The following is a 16,669-nucleotide window of genomic DNA, read 5'->3' as shown; positions in this document are numbered from 1 at the left end:
TGGCAGGGACAATCGCTGCTGCTCTCGGTCAGCGCCCCTTTGCGGGCGGGGGGGGGGGGGCGGCGAGGAAAGTGTTTCGGGGAGTCTCCCCGCAGGCAGGGCTGCGGGTCGCAGCGGCGGCACGGGCAGGTGGGCTGGCGGGAGGCCGCGGGCGGCGGGGGAGGAAGGGGAAGAGGCGCGCAGCAGCCAGTCAGGTGACCCTGTGTGTGGCAGGTTGGGCGGCGGGGGCGGCCACGCCGCGTGTAGGCAGCAGCCGCCGCCGCAGCCGGGCTGGGGAGCGGGCTGCGCCCCGAGCCGCGGCGGAGGCGGCGGCGGCAGGGACTGGGCCATGTGATGCCGGGGGACGGCGAGAGGAAGAGGAGGTGGGGGAGGAGGAGGAGGGGGGTAGGTGCTGCTCGCGGGAGAGTCACTGGGGCTCCGCCGCCGGGGAGCGGAGCCGGGCAGCCGCCGCCGCCGGGGAACGTGCCCGCCAGCCGGGCTCGGGGCAGAGCCGCCTCCGTCCCTCCCGCGGAATCCCAAGCGGCCGGAGGGGCGGGGAGCCGCGGCCCCCGGAGCGAGCTGCTCCCCCTGGCTGTGTGGCGCGGGGAGGAGGAAAGGCAGCGGCGGCAGCAGGAGGGACCCCGCGCTGCAAGGAGCCGCCGCCGCCGCTGCTTCATCCTGCGGCACCGGGAGGCAGAGAGGAGCCCGGGCGCGCGCAGGTGGGCAGCACCCGCAGCAGGGCCAGCCCCCTGCCCCCGGGGCGCGCCGGCTGCTGCAGGGCAGCCGCGTGGCTCCAGCCTCCCCCCAGCCCTGTGGCGGGTCTCTGGGTGCGCGCGCGACCCTCCCTTTTCTCCCCTGGGGGTGGCCGGGGGGTGGGGGAGGGCTCAGACCCGGGGTCATCTAGTGCTGCGTGTGTCTGTTCCCAGCTGGAAATAGGGGCGTGTGAGTGTGAGAGAGACGCATCATCTCCTACTTTCCGTCAAATCTTTTTTAGATCTTCAGATTCACCCCGTGTGTATGTGCCTTTCAGACAACGCGCGTGTGTGCTGGGGGGGGGGGGGGAGATTTATTGATTGGACTAGTTTCCGTGCATTGCTTACTTGCCATTTAGTTATTTATCCTACTTGCATTAGGGAATTGGTAACAGCCAAGCTGTGCAATGAGGGTGCCGAAGGTGGCTGCATGCGTACATTTTGACAGGGAAACGATTGGCGTTTTTAGCGAGCAATGTGGAAAACGCAATTCCCTTTGGGGTGAAATTTTGGCTAGTAACTTCAAGGGAGGCAGAGCTAGGTATGGTCAAGGATTTACCTGCAGGACACTTGCTCTGCAGAACACAATAAAGCACCATCAGTCTTTTGTTTTAGAGAAATTTGCTAGCAAATCATGTTTAATCTCTGTTTGGGATAAATATGTTTCTCCAAGTTTGTGACTTTTTTTTTAGATGTTTTAATCATATGCAACACTGTGTTAATTATAAAAAGCTTTTAGCATTTCAGATTTCAAATATGAGAACAGCCGTTGTCATGCGTGTGCTCGTAGTGGCATGAGGAAATGATTGTGTTTCAGATAGTTAATGACTTTATAGCATTTTTCCAGGTAGAGAAGTCCTCAAGAGAGTGGTTCTACAGTTACTTGTAGACAGGATATCAAAAATTAATAAGTGGAGCCAAGAGAGAGTGTGCACATGCAAAAATCCATAATATCTCAAAAGATTATTTTCCCTTGAATCTCATTCAGTTGCTGAATGAAACAAATCTGGTAAATAGGAATAGGCTTTTGCTTTTACAAGTAAAATATTCCCCTGAAAAATATATGATGACTGTGAGGTCTTTGAATACCCAGCCTGCATTTTTGTTTGACCAGTGTGTAAATGTGTCATATTGGAGTAAAAGTTATTTTCTAATTTATTACAGTAAATTTAAAATTGACTTTTATGCAATAAGAAAATTACAGAGTTTAACATAGTTCAATGTCTTATTGAAAATAAATTTTGCATTGTCAACATTAATTTTTTGTGCATATCATTACAAATTCTATGGGGTAACCAAGTTCTCAGTGAAAAGTACATTTTTGTAAAATGGTGATGTTTAAATGGAAGTTGGGATAGTCTTATATTTAATAGAAAACTAAGTACAGATGTTTCTGTACCTGAAAAAGTTATAGTATTGCCTTTCAGGGTTATAAAGTATCCGTTAAACAACACAGAAGTAGATGGTGGGATACAAGGGTTTGTTTCTTTTAGTCTTTAAATATTCAATTTAATATTGAATTAAATTATGTTGGAATCATGTATTTCCTTACAAAGAAGTTTACACATAACACAGTGTTAGTATTTTAACTGTCCTCATACAGTTGAGAACATTTTTACTAGTATGGTTGTGTAGTAAAATAAATGAGATGAAATATTTTGTGATGGTAGGCTTTACAGGATAATACGTGACTAATTTCTCCTATATGACTACAGGTGGCAGTGTAGAAGCCAAGAACAAAAACTGACAGAAGTTACTTTTCTCTTTAAGAAAATGAAGAGAGCGTACACATGACTAAGCACAGGAACCTGAAAAACCACAGGTATGTGAAGTGATTAATCTAAGTGCCTATGATACGCCGAATATTTACTGTATCCTGATATTACTGATTCATTAGATATTTTAGACCAAATTTCACTTGAGTTATCTGATTCATTTAAATCAAGATCCTAATCCATATGGCAAAAAAATCATATGCAATAACTAAAGTAGAAAAAATGATGTGAGTTAGTTGTGAGGGAAAGGAGGTATTTCAACATCTTTCCCCAGTTTATTTTAGCTATAAAGAATTTGAACAGGATAGTACTTTAAATAACTTGCTTTCTTAAATAAGTACATGGCCTCACATTGGTCGTACTGTCATCTTTCCTAAACCAAATGACTTATTTTAACTAAAATAGACAAATTTCAGTTGTAGTGGGAAGTTTCAATTTCTACGTGTTCTAGGAGTCTTCTTAGAACTTTTAAAGTTCACGCAGAGTCAAAAGCTTTAGACATGGGGTAGAGGAACTTCAAAGATGTTTGTCCTCAAATTGTCCAGAAATGGTGTTAATCTTTTAGTTAAATACAGTATTTTAATCTTTTGATATGTATTAATACACACAGATGACAGTGCAATAAAAAAAAATCAATGAGGTGATTCCAAATACATGTAGTTCTCAATAATAAAATAACATTACTGATCTTTCCTTATAAGGTTACTATAAAATACCAAATCAACAAATATCTAAAAATAAGCAGTTCTAATAGAGATGCTGCATGGAATCTTTTTGTGTATTATAATAAGGGGGAAAATTAGAGTAATTAGTGATGAATTCTGGTTAGTTAACAAAAATGAAATAAGGCATATATCCTTTCCACAAGCCTACTTCTGGGTCTTCAATGCCTATAGAAACTATTCCCTGGGACCAAATTATCTGAATATTTCGAGGCCCTGGCTGAAAGAAGGTACAGACCAGTGGATTGAACTTCTGTTACATAGGGCAATTTGTAAGGTAAAGTGTGAATTTATATCACTCTAGTTATACCCATATAACTCCCATGTGTATACTCTTATTCTCATCTAAGAGGGCCTTCTTTTTGTTTAGCTTATGTTGCTTTGAAACTAAGCTGAAAAAGCCAGTCTTATTCCAGAGTAAGAGATCCACATGGAAATGTTAAAGTAATTTAACTGTACTAGTATAATTGTACCAGGATAACTTCCCATTTAGAGAAGCCTTTCAATTGTCCTTACCTCAAAAAGCTTACAATTTTTTTGTTGGTGGAGTGCCTAGTACGATCAGGTCCTACTTCATAAGTGGGGCTTATTGGTGCTATCGCAATATATGTAATTAATAATATCCCGCACCTGTAATAGTTCTGTAGAACACATGGTTCTAACACAGTTAGCACAGTTACTAAAAATTAACGTGCACAAAAATATTTAAACAACCCTTCTTAAGTTCTAGATTTGTTTATGCTGCAAAGACCAGTTCTTTCAATTATTTTCAGGGGATAGCCAGGCTAACCCCAGCCACCTTTTGAGTAGGCAGTTTGCCGATCACCTCTACCCCAAAGGGAGCATTTAACCTGTAGCTTATTGGGAAAGGGAAATTAGCTAAATAAGGTGAAAATCAACACAACAGTAAGTATTGTGATCCTGATTTAGTAAAGCAGGTAAGCACATGAGTGCTTTAAGTACTTAATTCAAAGCAAATGGGACCATTTGCAGGCATTTCCAGCACATGTTTAAGTGCTTTTCTGAAAACATTAATTCACTCTGGTATCAACATGTGTAGATGAGAAAATGGAAATATATATTTATATTTGTGTCAGGAATGTAAAATTTTAGTAGGTTCTTCTATTATAGTAAGTAGTCACAAAAATTAAGCATAATGTATAATGTAAGAAGAGCAGTAACTAAGCAGAGTGCTGTAGTTAAGGATTCATATTACAGAGTTTTTGCTATTCTGCATGCACCTAGTACTGTACACTATGAAGTATTATCAATAATTAAACTAAACTATAGTTGTAAAATTCTCAAAGTATATTTTGTGGTATATAACCATTGCTTTTTGCATATGAGAATTCACAAAATTCAGCCAGTTGTAATGAATCAGTCTGCCACTAGTGCAAATTGGTGAGGATCAACTGTATTTGCCCTGCATTAGACTATCTAAATTGGATTTGACAGTGGCAAATACTGCAAGCTGATATGAAATGAAAATGAATAAAGCCTTCACTATGAATCAGTTAATTGGTATATTGCTTCCTTACCTTTGCTATACACCTCTCACTGCAAGATAAAATAATCATGATTGTTTATCATTCTCTATAAATACTGCAAGAGAAACAGATGAGAACTTCAACAGGTTTTTTGTTGTTTCATGTTGTATACAATATAACTAATAAAGAATAACTTAGTTCTGATATTTGAAAGCTACAGTTGTAGTGTTAGATTTATGATTGATATGGTATAAATCAGAATGTCTTGGTAATAATAAAATATATAGAAATGTTTGCTTTAATGGGAGTTACCCTTATAAATCCATCATGTGTCAATGGCACAATAAAGCTCATATCTTTGTAGCAGGGAGAACCATCTCCTGATACTGTGTTTTTTAATTGAAAATTCGTTGCTCTCCATGCATTCATTCTTTCTTGTCATATGTGGCTGCACAGTGAATCATTTGATGGCTATCATAAAGGTAGTTAAAGTCAGCATTACAACTGCTATGGAATCATGCTAGTATGAAATAAATGTAGTAATCTGTTATGGTACTGTGGTTTTGGACAATAACATCCTATATTCCCTGTGTTGCTAGAACTTTTATGAATTGCCTTGGAAGTGTTATGAGGGGATTGGGAGAAAAGATCAGCTTTGTGGGTCATTGTTAATGAACAGTGCAGTTGAGTCAGTATAATTGCTGACATTCAGGAAGCCTAGCTGAAAGGTGGAGAAAAGACTACAGACAGGCATTTTGGAGAGAGTATGGTGCTTACACCATAAGTTTCAACCAGTGGAGGGCCACTACTTCAGTTAAGAAGCATAAATTTAAATATAGACTGGTTATCAAGGATCAAAGGCAGTTTTATGTGAGACATGTTGAATGTCCCTGTTTCTACAAGAGGATGAAGGTTTGAGCTGAAGTTTCTGGCAAGTGAAAATTCCAGATGGAATAGACAAAGAGTAAGAAGATGGAAGAATATAGGACACAACTGAAGAGTGTGTGTTTGGAGACATACAACAAGACGCCCTAGTCAAGGTAATACTGGGACAGCTGGAGCCCCACTCAGAAGAAGAGAAAATAAAATGTATCTCCATCTCAATTCTGTGCATAGGTCACCGATGCTAATTTAATGGGATAGCTATTCCATGTGAGGGGCCCACCTGTTGTGGGTGGTGGTAATTCCAGAGCCTAACTCATAGTACACTTTCCTGAAATAGGCACTAAAGCAGAAGGAAAAATACAGCCTTTAGCCATGACACAGCACTGAAAAGCATCCTTGCTTAATGAACATATGTAAAGCTACAGCAAGTTAAAGTGTACCACCTAAAATGTTGACCTAGAGACATCTTGGTAGATAATGGAATAATCAGTGAAGAAAAGGAAAGTACTGAAAGGGACAAGTGGCAAGTGATCCTGATCAGTGACTCCTTGGTGACAGCCTGACAGAGCCATGCCCTCAGAACAGGGGAGATCTTCTCTTTTCCTTGTATGTGTTCAAGTTTACAGATTTGACAAACAGAGCAAATATTGTTCTGAAGAAGTCTGAGAAATTTCCTTTTATTGTAGCTGCTTATTTACTAGAACTGGTAAAATTTTTTCAACCAACAAGATTTTTGTCAAAAAATAGTGTTTTCTGAAAATAGAATTTTTTTTTGCAACATATTGTCCATGTCAATAAATTGTTAATGAAAATGCTCACAATATTTTATGTTTTTGTTTATAATTTTTCTTTTCCCTTACCACCTTCTCTCCTTTCTTGCTTTCTCCCCCCGCCTCCCAAATCATATTTGAAAGTTTAGGTTTTGTTTTGAAAATGACTGGAGGGGTGAGGAATAAAGGGAGAGAACCTGAAAAATGGGAGACGAGCGGGAATCAATGATTTACTAATGAAATATTTCAAAAACACCAAAAGTTAGTCCATTTGAATGCTGTAAAATGAGAACAACTTCAAAATTTTCACAAAATTCTTTTTCTATATTTGACAATCTCTGTTTACTTTTCCACAAGTGTGGTGTCATTCAGGATGTTCTAGCCTTCTTCCACACATGTCAACATTTTCAAACTTAAAGTTAGGCACCCAAATCCATACTTTTACAGTATGTCTACACTGCAGTGTAAGCCTAGGGTTAGTGGGACTTGAGTTGCGGTCCTGGGTTAGTGCAATTGCAGCATAGAGACAATGGAGGTTATGCTTGAGGCCAGGCTCAAGTGCGGGCTTATATTGCAATGTAGACCTACCATAAATCACTTGAAAAAGTGACTTGATGTTTCACAGGTGTTGAGCCCATCTGCAGATTTCATTCTACAATCTCAATGTAAACTGTTAAGCCAATAAATGGCCAGTATATCTTGAAGTGGACTGTTCAAAGATTTGATCGCAAAAACAAAACATATATTGGAAAAGCAATGGAAATACTCTGATATGGTAATGAAATAAAAACAAATATGTTTTTTGACAGATGCTTTGCATCATGGACTGGAGAGGTGGTAGTTTCTGCAGGGCCCTGGGGACATCATACCTAGAATATTGCATATAATTCTAGATATCTCATGCCCAAAATTGTTTGTTGAAAGGAATGCTGAGAAAAACAGTGAAAATTACTAAAACAGAAAGATTGATTTATTAAGAATAAAATAGCTAAGTATGTTCTGGCTAACTGATGATTGAGTTGGTAGATATGAAAATCATGTAGCAGTATTAAAAGGGTATAAATTTTAAGGAGGGAGAAGAATTGTTCATAGGGATTCAAGCAACTAATGAATGAAGTTAAGGAAAGGAAAATGTAATCTAGCTAGGAAGAAAAATGTCCCAACTGTAAAGTTTTTTAGCTTATAGAATAGTCTGACAATGGAAGTACCATTGTTGGTCACTTAGATAACTAAACAAAACAGTATAGAATATACTGGAGGGAATGAAGCAGACTTCACTAAATGCCTTAAGTTATTTCTTCAACTTTTTTATACTAAGATCAAAAGGCAACATTAGCTAAGTGAGTTTTCAAAGTTTTCATAAAGGAGAACTGGATACTTAAATTCAATCAGTCCCACTGAGCCATTAAAGAACAAATGTTTTGAGAACTACAGCACGTACACCTCAAAACTCTCATAAGGAAGTTAAGCGCTTTATGTAACTTGTGCTAATGAGAATTTTTGTAATTTTGCATCACAAATTTTCCTTTTAATGATGAGAGAAGCTCTTTTTATAGTGTAGAGGGATTATGTAGAATTCTCTGAATGGGAACCACCAAGGTGGATTGTCTTTTGTTTCAAATAAGAAACTAATCCTGTAACTTACTGTACACCCAAAATATCCCTTGCTTCAGTGGAAGAGCAGAGTGCATAAGGAATGGGGGCTCAGGCCCCAAACAACTAGCCTGATTTAGAGCCAGATGATGGTCCTGAGATGGTTCTTCGTAACCCAGGACTGTGAATCACCTTGTTACTCCCCTCCCTCCATCAAGAGGGTGCTTAACTGTGTGTCAGCTCCCTGAGACCACGAGTTTGTTAGCCACTTAAATAATCTCCTGTGAGCTAAGCCACCCCTTCCTCTGCCTTGCAGATTAACAATAGGTGTACACTAGTCCCTGAGCCCTTAAAAGTGTTCCCCTGTAGTGTCCAGCCCCTTATCCACTGAACACTTGCAGAAATACCAGGTCTGTTACTTTCCCCAAGGGAACAGTGTGCAAACCAGCTTAAATGATTCATTTCAATATCAGCTCCTTGTGTAATACCACAGCATTGAGATTTATTTGTAGTGAAAACAACATGTTTATTATCAAAGGTTTAAGAGATACAGAGAATGGATAATGAAAACAAAAGGGTTACATATAAAACAAAATGGTAAAATGATTTCTAAATACTCAACTTAACAGACTAACCTTGTCTATAAAGAAATTTACTTCACCCAAATGTCCTTTGCAGCATTTCAGCCAAGGTTGGTTGTGATAGCAATGCCTGATGACTTCCTAGGGGCAGGATAAAGGGGTGTCTTCCTTACCTTCTCCTTGTATTCCCCAAAGTTCATTGTTTGTAGCTAGAATCAGGATAACCCCTGCATTATTCTGATGTGCTCCCCCCATGTTGATTTTATATCCCCCGCCCCATTGACTTTGTATGTAAATGGGGCTTCCCTGGTGTTGGCTTACAGTACTTAATTTACAGGTCTACTCAGAGACAGGTGAATACACATCTTTGGCAGAAAACCTGATGTCAACTCTGTCTTGATATAGACCAGGGATTGGCAACTTTTGGCACGCGGCCTGTCAGGGAAATCCGCTGGCGGACCGGGCTGGTTTGTTTACCTGCAGCGTCCACAGGTTCGGCTGATCATAGCTTCCACTGGCTGCGGTTTGCCGTTCCAGGCCAATGGAGGCTGTAGGAAGCGGCGGTCAGCACATCCCTCGGCCCATGCCACTTCCCGTAGCCCCCCATTGGCCTGGAACAGCAAACTGCTGCCAGTGGGAGCTGCGATCGGCCAAACCTGTGGAGGCTGCAGGTAAACAAACCAGCCCGGCCCGCCAGCGGATTTCCCTAACAAGCCGCTTGCCAAAGGTTGCCAGTCCCTGGTCTATATCAAGACAGAGTTGACATCAAGTTTTCTGCCAAAGATGTGTATTCACCTGTCTCTGAGTAGACCTGTAAATTAAGTACTGTAAGCCAACACCAGGGAAGCCCCATTTTCATACAAAGTCAGTGGGGCGGGGGATATAAAATCAAAATGGGGGGAGCACATCAGACTAATGCAGGGGTTATCCTGATTCTAGCTACAAACAATGAACTTTGGGGGGGGGGATAGCTCAGTGGTTTGAGCATTGGCCTGCTAAACCCAGGGTTGTGAGTTCAATCCTTGAGGGGGCCATTTAGGGATCTGGGGCAAAAATTGGGGATTGGTTCTGCTTTGAGCAGGGGGTTGGACTAGATGACCTCCTGAGGTCCCTTCCAACCTTGATATTCTATGATTCTAAAGGTTGCTGATCCCTGATATAGACCTTAGGAACATATTTTCATTATACATACATAACTCCTTACATAGTATCTGTACGTACATTTCACAATGATGTAATGACCTGCATGACCCTGGCTATTGTTTAAGACCTCACATGATATTCTTTGGTGAAACAGAATGTACATAGCAGGATCAGGATTTTCTTGTAACCCCCCTTGCCAGTTGGCATTGAAGAGTTCAAAGGGTCACGAGTCCTCTTTGAGTGCTTTGAGAGGGTTGCCATTGATTTTAATGGGGCAAGGATTTATGCTTAAAAGAAGAGTCCATTTATAAAAAAGTAAAGATTTAAAATGAAATATTGTACTCAAGAAAAGAATATTCATGGAATTTCTTGTCAAATAAAAATTGAAAGAAATAAACAACTTATCTATTAAACTTATTATTTATTATCACACTTATTTAAAACCTCTCAGCATTATTGAGCCCATATGCACCAGCCAAATGCATCTCCATTATGCAGAATTTCTCCTAATATTGTGCCAATTAAGTAACAGACATTGGTGTTCACTGTTATTAGATGAAATCAGCTCCTTGGGAGATGTACCTATTAAGCAGACTTCCTAATTAAAAATGGCTTGATTAAATGGAATGGACTGTACTATATTAAGCTTCTAAGCTTCTGTGTGTGCACTAAATCTTTCTTAAGATCCATAGGCTTACTGTGTTTCATTTATTTTTTTAGATATTTTTTAGATAAAGCTAATGTCGTCTTGGGATGCATCAGGAGAGGTATTTCCAGTAGGGATAAGGAGGTTTTAGTACCGTTATATAAGGCACTGGTGAGACCTCACCTGGAATACTGTGTGCAGTTCTGGTCTCCCATGTTTAAGAAGGATGAATTCAAACTGGAACAGGTACAGAGAAGGGCTACTAGGATGATCCGAGGAATGGAAAACTTGTCTTATGAAAGGAGACTCAGGGAGCTTGGCTTGTTTAGCCTAACTAAAAGAAGGTTGAGGGGAGATATGATTGCTCTCTATAAATATATCAGAGGGATAAATACCAGAGAGGGAGAGGAATTATTTAAACTCAGTACCAATGTGGACACAAGAACAAATGGATATAAACTGGCCACTAGGAAATTTAGATTAGAAATTAGACGAAGGTTTCTAACCATCAGAGGAGTGAAGTTTTGGAATAGCCTTCCGAGGGAAGTAGTGGGGGCAAAAGATCTATCTTGCTTTAAGATTAAACTCGATAAGTTTATGGAGGAGATGGTATGATGGGATAACATGGTTTTGGTAATTAAATATTCATGGTAAATAGGCCCAATGGCCTGTGATGGGTTTTTAGATGGGGTAAGATCCAAGTTACCCGGGAAAGAATTTTCTGTAGTATCTGGCTGATGAATCTTGCCCATATGCTCAGGGTTTAGCTGATCGCCATATTTGGGGTCGGGAAGGAATTTTCCTCCAGGGCAGATTGGAAGGCCCTGGAGGTTTTTCGCCTTCCTCTGTAGCATGGGGCACGGGTCACTTGCTGGAGGATTCTCTGCTCCTTGAGGTCTTCAAACTACAATTTGAGGACTTCAATAGCACAGATATAGGTGTGAGGTCTTTTTTAGGAGTGGTGGGTGAAATTCTGTGGCCTGCATTGTGCAGGAGGTCAGACTAGATGATCATAATGGTCCCTTCTGACCTAAATATCTATGATATACTAAAATGTTCTTACTAGGCAAATAGCTTGTTTTATCATCATTGTTTTTTTGTCTCTGAACTGTGTTTATCCATTATAGCTCATTATAAGAAGGTTGCTTAATACAAAAAAAAAATCTTCATTCTGAAATCTGAATAAAATTCTATTGCTATCCGTTACTCAAAACTTGTTTAGATTAAGTTGTCTTTGCTTAAACATGTAATTGTAAGAAACTTCATTAATCATAATTTAAAGTAGTGTTCCGAGCTCAAAAATCTTAGCAGTATCTGCGAAGCCAACGGTGAAGAGTACTTGTGATGCCATACACCTATGCTATGCCCTGTTCCTGCCACCCTCAAGCGTCCCCCCTGTGCAATTCAAATGATTAAAAAAATTGTGCTCTGCTTTTCTCACTTATTTACCTCCTCACCTTTATTCTGTTTTTCTGTACCTATGTTGTTTTCTACCCTTTCCATCTGTATTTTCTACCTCTTGTCTCCCACATTCATACTGTTGGATGCCTTATTTCTCTTTTCTAACTTATCTCATAAACCTCTTTTTCTTTTTCCCCCTCCACTCCTCAGATCCTGAACACATATAGGCTTTGGAAATCTTACCAGTACAATACACCTAACATCTACTCCATCCCTCCCTTCCACTCCCTTCTGCAGAATTTCTAATGAGAATTACTATTTAACGAATTATAGAACCAGGCAAGTCACTGGCTTCATCACTTACTCTGAAGTTTTTATCTTGTTTATTCACATGGCTTATGAAAGTGTTAAGATGTAAACTCCTGTTAACCAGGTGTGCAACACTTCTGAACAGGACAGTCTCAGTTGACTAAGGCTGTAGTGCAACAGCCATTGCTACTAGGATGCCACAACAGTTAATCCAGATTTGGGATCAACTGAAAATGTAGCTTGTTTATTCTGTACCAAGCACCTTGATCAGTCTCAACTGCATGTGATTTCAAAGTGCAGCGAAATCCAGGAACAAAAGCTGGTTTTAGCTAATATATTTCCTAATCCAGTTCTAATTTGATTAAATTCTGGGAAGACCATCAGTTGTCCAAGCACCACAGTTTGAGTACTGTGGGTCTAGCTGTTAAGACTTGGGCTCCATTTCCAGCTCTGCTACAAACTTCACATGGGACTGTGGGCGAGTCTCTTAACTCCTTGCCTCATTTACTACCACTGAAAATGGGAGTTTTATTTACTTCACTAAATAATGATTATGATTTGCAGCTAATAAGGACAGCTAATGGGAAAAGGTAAGAATAGAACTGCTGGCTCCTAACCTTGTGCACATTCTCCTAGGACTATGGTTTTCAATCTTTTTTCATTTGCGGCCCCCCCAAAAAATTTTGAATGTAGGTGCAGACTCCTTTGGAAATCTTAGACATAGTCTGAGGCCCCCAATTGAACACCACTGTCCTAGACCATAGAGGCATTGCAGAGGGAAAGGTATCAGAAGAATTGTGATCTCTTATTTCTGGAAACTTTTGGAAAGTTGTCCAGGCTAGCACAGAGAAATTCAAGGGACTAGGCAGTTCAGTGTGAAGCTACATAAGTACTGCATGCATACACAGAATGCCATTTCTTAGGTGCACATTTAGGTCTGAACCTGCAAAGATCTACACACATTTAACTTAATGCATTTGAGTTGTACCATTGAACTCAGTGGGATGTGATAACTCACATGTTTAAAGATAAAAATGTGCATACGTTTTTGCAGAATTGAGTCCTTGAACTATATTGCATGTGTTCAGTATGTGATTTTTCAAACACCCAGGAGTCTGTGAAAGCAAAACCTGTTTCCTCTGGACTGAGTATATGGCCTTATCACTGAGGGCTTCTTCCTTGCCGAGTTGTAACTTTCAAACATCAGCTGCAGGATTGTACTAAAAAACTAAAACTAAACCATCTTCAAGAATTTCTTAAAATGGGGAAGATTGTGAATCTTTTCCTTCCCTTAGTTCCTCATCTCAGCAAAATAATTTTTGGGGGGCATGAGGGGAAGGTTTGAGCGATCACCTTTGAGTAGAGACCAAGCCTGGACAATTTTAGCCCTAAAAGTGACTGCTTCACAGTTAAAAGAAAAGGAGTACTTGTGGCACCTTAGAGACTAACCAATTTATTTGAGCATGAGCTTTCATGAGCTACAGCTCACTTCATCACTTCATGAAGTGAGCTGTAGCTCATGAAAGCTCATGCTCAAATAAATTGGTTAGTCTCTAAGGTGCCACAAGTACTCCTTTTCTTTTTGTGAATACAGACTAACACGGCTGTTACTCTGAAACTTCACAGTTAAGAACGTCTCAAAAAAAATTGGTGCTGGTGTTTCCTAATGACAGTTTTGAGACTTTATATAGCAGTCACTCCAGGAAGACTGATGTAAGCCTTTATTCAGTGAAATACTTTACTTTGAAGCCAGTGATAACTTGAAGTCAATTGGACTACTAATGTGCTTAAATGCTTTGCTGAATTGGTCATAATACCTGATGGTTTGAAATAAAATCAAACTCAAAATAATTATTTAATAGTTTAAGTTAGGAGAAGATATTGAAAGAGGTCCCACAGGAATATCTTCTTGGTTCAGTTCTATTTATTAATTCATTTAGTGTCTTGGAATCCAGTGAAGAATGTATGCTAATCAACTTCTGGATGGTACAAAGCTGAAAAGGATTGCAAATATTTAGGAGTCTAGGATTAAAATACAGCATGGTTGTGATGCCTTGGCAAATGGCCTGATGTAAATGATATAAGGTTCAATAAAGAAAAACAAAGTGGTTCAGTTTCAGTAGGCGGGAATAATCAATTGTACAAATATTGGATGACAGACTGGAGAGAGGTAAATAGCGGTGTCCGCCAGGGTCTGTACTGAGAACAGTGCTGTTTAACATATTCATAAATGATCTGTACAAAGAGGTAAACAGTGAGGTGGCAAAATTTGCAGATAATACAAAACTACTCAAGACAGTTAAGTCCCAAGCAGAGTGTAAAGAGCTACAAAAGGATCTCTCAAAACTGGGTGACTGGGCAACAAAATGGCAGATGAAATTCAGTGTTGATAAATGCAAAGTAATGCACATTGGAAAACATAATCCCAACTATACATATAAAACGATAGGGCCTAAATTAGCTGTTACCACTCAAGAAAGAGATCTTAAAGTCATTGGGGTAGTTCTCTGAAAACATCTACTCAATGTGCAGCAGCAGTCAAGCAAACAGAATGTTGGGAATCATTAAGAAAGGGATAGATAATAAGACAGAAAATATATTGCCTTTGTATAAATCCATAGTACGCCCACATCTTGAGTACTGTTTGCAGATGTTGTCACCCCATCTCGAAAAAGATACATTGGCATTAGAAAAGGTAATTAGGGGTATGGAACGACTTCCATATGAGGAGAGATTAATAAGACTGGGACTTTTCAGCTTGGAAAAGAAACAACTAAGAGGGGATCTGATAGAGGCCTTTAAAATCATGACTGGTGTGGAGAAAGTAAATAAGGAAGAGTTATTTACTCCTCAGACCACGGAACTAGGGGTCACCAAATGAAATGAATAGGCAGCAGGTTTAAAACAAACAAAAGGAAATATTTTTTCACACAACAAACAGTCAACCTGTGGAACTCCTTGCCAGAGGATGTTGTGAAGGCCAAGACTATAACGGTTCAAAAAAGAACTGGATAAGTTCATGGAGGATAGGTCCATCAATGGCTATTAGCCAGGATGGGCAGGGATGGTGTCCCTAGCCTCTGTTTACCAGAAGCTGGGAGTGGGCAACAGTGGATGGATGTCTTGATGATTACCTGTTCTGTTCATTCCCTCTGGGGCACCTGGCATTGGCCACTGTCAGAAGACAGGATACTGGGCTAGATGGACCTTTGGTCTGACCCAGTATGGCTGTTCTTATGTTCTTAGTGGCTAGGCAGTAGTACCACAGGCATGGATCTGGAGGTTATAGTGGAGGTTAAATTGTGTGGGAAGAGGGAAGCAAGTGCCTTATTGAGTTGTACTAACAGGTGTTTCAAGAGTAACAAAATCAAAGGAATAATTCCACTGTAATTATTCCACTGTACTCGTGACTGGGTAGGTCACACTCGGAATCCTGTTTTCTATTCTGGCCACTACATTCCAAAAAGAGAAACGGATTGGAGAGAGATCAAAAGGTCAGCACCAGAAATGGTAAAAGATTTAGAAAATAAGACCACTGAGGAAAGGTTAAAAGTATGGGGCATTTTCTGTCAAGAGAAAAGATAGCTATGTGGAGGCATAACTGTTAAATATGTAAACTGATGTTATCAATATCTTTCTCAAAATACTTTGTTAGGCATGGCTTCTGTTTCTTGTGTAATGAACTCTGACTGACTTCTATTCTCTGGTCTCTCTCCCCATTTTTTCTGGGGTATTAGGCTTCTTGGACTTGTCCCTCAAATTGTCCAGGTTCAATCTCTTTGTGCGGTATTTTATTCATGAGATTCTGTGGGTTTTGACCAACAAGAGAGAGATTTCATACTCAAGGTGCATAAAGATATAGCACAGAAATGACTGTCCCTGCTTTCCCCAAAGATTTTTTTTAAATAGAAGAGAAGCTTCCTGACTTTTGATTGAGTACCTGCAAATGTAATGATGCTGGGAAAGAAACCCTGCTTTGTTGGTATTGAATCTCAGGTTGCTATTTTGTTCCTCTTACTATTTTGGCCTATCAGTAGCACAAAAAATTAATGTTATGTCCTCCCTGTCATGGCCACCTCAGCAGAATCTGATATGTCTCCCCCAAACCCCACATACATTAAGCTATTTCCTGTTTTCAGTCTCAATATGAATGGTACCCAACTTTCTAAGAATCTTACAAGCAATCTGCTTTTTTCTCCTTCCATTAAACTGAGCACACAACTATTATATAAAGAAACTAATTTTTCCACAAATTCTACTTAGTATAAATCCAAATTATGTACTTTATTCGATAATACACTAGTTGACATTTGATGAGTTTCTTTAAGCCTGGTTACATTGAGATGTCCATTGCTTTAATCTTTTTTTACAACAGATCAGTTTTACATTCCAAGTTTGTAACTGTGGACGTCTTTTCTCTCCTTTAGGCATTTATTATCTATTTTCTGCTTCACTAGTAGCTGTATAAAGCCCAGCATGGCTTTGCTTTATGAGGCACAGACCAGAAGATTGGCATAATGATGAAATTAGAACTGGCCAACCAACCGGCAGCTGGTCGCTCCTATTGGAGTTGTTTTTGACAGGGGAGGAAGCCAGCAGCTCCTGAAGCTGGTGGCAGTTGAAGTA

General features: G+C 40.1%; 1 long non-coding RNA gene across 1 annotated transcript; it reads left to right on the top strand.

Annotated features, from left to right (window-relative positions):
• Nucleotides 1-429: 429 nt before the first annotated feature.
• Nucleotides 430-6,320, top strand: LOC140917063 (uncharacterized). Its single transcript, XR_012160706.1, has 3 exons — nucleotides 430-698; nucleotides 2,447-2,553; nucleotides 5,619-6,320. It is a non-coding gene; the product is annotated as an uncharacterized lncRNA (long non-coding RNA).
• Nucleotides 6,321-16,669: the final 10,349 nt, after the last annotated feature.

This window comes from Lepidochelys kempii, chromosome 1 (assembly GCF_965140265.1).
Source record: "Lepidochelys kempii isolate rLepKem1 chromosome 1, rLepKem1.hap2, whole genome shotgun sequence".
In the NCBI taxonomy this organism is placed as follows: domain Eukaryota; kingdom Metazoa; phylum Chordata; order Testudines; family Cheloniidae; genus Lepidochelys; species Lepidochelys kempii.
The sequence above is the reverse complement of the archived record's forward strand: the minus strand, read 5'-3'. Positions and strand labels throughout refer to the sequence as shown.